Genomic DNA, 3,462 nt, shown 5'->3' on the forward strand with positions numbered 1-3,462 from the left:
CCCTTAGTAGGTGTCTCACCAAAGAAGGTCTGCGAAAGTTAATTAGAATACTGTCCCCTTCGATATTTTTTGTAGATGCACTGACTCACCCAACCCTGCGTGCCATAATAACATCCTTTATTTCGGATACATGGAAGTTTCTATGCCTTGATAGCCAGTCCGCACATTTATTGCGTAGCTGGTCCGGTGACTCATGCTGATCCCTCTTTAAAGTAGGTACTCCGGCCAGTACCAACACATAAGGGCAAGCAGCGGGCGGCAGACTCAGGACATCCTGATTAGCCATTCATACTTGGGACGGCAGGAACATTAATGCACGAGGTACTAGACAACCTGTTGTGATTCGAGCCCCTGGGCCTGTTTAACCTATTAGCACCATCCCTGGTGGGGTTGGTATTTGAAATGGTTATTGGTATAGGGGATGTGGGGGGGGGGGACCCGTTTCTATCTATAGACAGTTGAGGCAGCCCCTGGATTGATTGTATATCGGGTGAAGGGTGATTGTAGGAGCAGCAACTCTGGTGGTTTGCAACACAATTTTTGCATCTAAAATACTCATACCAACACCTACTCTATCGATGGCCCTGCTCCCATCAAGCTCTTTGATTTCGGCCTCCTTTTCCCCCACTGTCCCCTTAAAACGCTTGGCTACTAAAATAGCCACCCACCTTCTTATCCAGGGTAGATGAAAAGAACTGCTGGGGAAAGAGTTGTGACCTCATTCTATGCCAATCTTTGGAGAGGAGCTGTCTCCTGGAGGAGGCACACATCTGCCTCATGTTATCGAGGTAGGAAAGGATGGATCTCCTTTTATTGGGATTGTTGAGACCTCTCGCATTGAGAGTGAGAATTTTCAATGTGAGCTGGGAAATAGTGTGCCATAGTGTGTGCACCAGCTTTTGCCTGTATTTGGGTCCCTGTGATCCCTCTTACCACTGAGCTCCCAACGTCTGCCAGGCCTCCATTGCCCTGTGATCCTCTCTTCAACACCTTTAACCTGAATACCAGTTCTCCACCCTCCCCTCCCTAACCCAAACTTAGAAACCCATTAACCTCAAATTGTCCAGGGCCCGCCATTCGTACGTGCGCGTCCTTAGAAGTCGGAATAGTTGTGAATGTGTGTGGCCTGTTCCCCGTGTCTCTACACTCCCCGTGTCTCTACGCTCCCCGCAGACTTTTTCACTGCCCACCAAGCCTTGCAAATGTCACGTATCTGTCCCTCAGTCGTTCACGGTGTCATCATGGGGGAATGTCTCCTTTGACAATGTCTTCAGCACTGCCAGTCTTTCTTGTGCCATGGTCTTGGGGTCCGGTCTCCTTGCTCGCTCTGTGCTACGCCTCCCGTAGACCTTATGCCTATTTTCTCGAGGAGTTTTAATCTGTGGGCCCTCTGTCTCCTCCTGGATTGGATTCTCGATGCCCAGCACCTGGCAAGTGTCCTGCACGGATCTGAGCTGGAGGAGTTTGCCCTGCCATATGAAAATCAGCCGGAAAGGGTGACCCAAAGAATATGGTATTCCTTGATTTCGAAGACGCGTGGTTGCCACTCGAAATACCCAACACTTTTGAAGGGTTATTAGAGCCAGGTCCTGGTACAAAGCTATGGAGTGGTCCTGATATCTTAGAGGTTGCTTGTGCCTGGCAGTACGTAGTGTACACTCTTTTAGTTTAAAGTCTGGAAAGTAAGCCAAAATATACGGTGGGGGCGCCCAGTATGCTCCTGAAGAGACCCTGCAGGTATTGTGTGATGTCTGGCCCTTCTTCTTTAGGTGGAACTCCCTTAACGTGGATGTTGTTTCGCCGAGACCGATCCTCCAGGTCTTCTGTGTGTGACTGGAGATCGATCTGTTGAACCTTGAGCCGGAGTATCTCTTGCTGTAGATGCTCCACCTCCTCTTCCCGGGCTTGCCCCTGATCTTCGATGGAGGCCACACTGTCCCCAACGGCATTAACGCCCCGCCTTATCGTAAGGAGGACGTTGATGCCGTTGGGGGACGTGTGGCCTCAATCGGTTATCTCCTTCATCTCCCCCGCTATTTCCCTTTTCAGCGTCTGCAAGTCGCCTCATAATGCACCGAATAGCGACTCTAAAAAGGCGTGGGTAACTGGGGCTTCAGAGGTGTCTGCATCTTGGCTGATTTGTGTCATTGGGGAGAGCCTCCCTTCTCTGCTGCTGGTCATTGGGAGCTAGGTCAGCATCTTTTTTAGATTCTGATCCTTCTTGCTTCTCGCTGAGGACATGGCTGCTATATCTCTTACCACATCACTAGACCGTCCTGCCTTGTCGTGGGGGTCCCAGCCCCAGTGACTGGCTGTCACCAGGTTGTCCTCCCGCTGAGCTCCACTATGCTGTTGCTTGATGGTGAGGGCCATAGTTGTCACTCCCTTTCAGTCTCGTCCGGGCCTTGCTGCCTTCAACCGTCTGCTATTGCCCTGCTGGGCATCTGCTGCTTGTTCTCAATACTCTAAGCACTTTGCACCCAAACCTGCAGTGAATCCCCCTGTAGGCCAGCAGCCCTATCTGAGCCTGGAGCACTAGATGTCTTCTTGGACCACTGCGTCTAATTCCTGCACTATGTGCTTGCAGGCCATGGCCTCCGGTTTCCTCTGACTTGGCAGTCAGCTCCAGAGAGACTAATCCATGCCCGGGCCCCTCATCCATTGGCACCTTGTGATTCTTACAGCGTTACAGTTCATATCTAATTCCCCTTATTGGATATTGTCATTTTAGTGTCATTTTGTTTAATACATTTTACTTTATTTTTCTATTTTGGTTTGGGTTTTTTATTGTTTTGCATTTTGACTTTTACTTGTTTTGTTTCTGCATAAATGTTTTACATATTACCTTAAGTTAAGCCTGCCTGTTCGGTGCTTAGGTACCAGGGGGTTGATCCTCGGTTAATTGAATGGGTTTGAAAGTTCACTCTAACAACTATTGTGATTGTTCCTCATCTACCGCAAATAATAATTCAGTTTCTTACAGAAACTATCTGAAATTATCTGCAGAACAGGCAGTTGATAACCTACCAGGGTTGAAACACCCTGTGGACAAATTGGAATATGGGACGAGTATTGTCTGGCAATAGAACCTCTAAAAAAATTCAGCTTGTAGACGAACCAAGAATCACACTTGAATGTCACAACTTTTAAAAACAAGGTAGTCAGGAAAGTGTGGCGAATATATTGCAGCTCTTTGCATTTTGACAGCCCCAAGCAAATTTGAGAACAGAGTGCATGTATGTAGCAGAGACGAGTGTTCACCCAATGTGAGTGGTGAGATCCGCATTGCAGGTCTGCCTGAAGTTGTGATGCTGCTGACAGTAGCGTGTCTGCTAAAAGCAATGGCGTGGCTGGTGGAACTATAAAGCCAAGTAAGAGAAAGTTATCTTCAGACACCACAGTCTTCGTGACTGAGACCAGTAATACTGAAGACTCTGAGACTCACAGCAGTAATTTCTCCTT

This window comes from Lissotriton helveticus (genome assembly GCF_964261635.1).
Source record: "Lissotriton helveticus chromosome 1_1 unlocalized genomic scaffold, aLisHel1.1 SUPER_1_unloc_2, whole genome shotgun sequence".
In the NCBI taxonomy this organism is placed as follows: domain Eukaryota; kingdom Metazoa; phylum Chordata; class Amphibia; order Caudata; family Salamandridae; genus Lissotriton; species Lissotriton helveticus.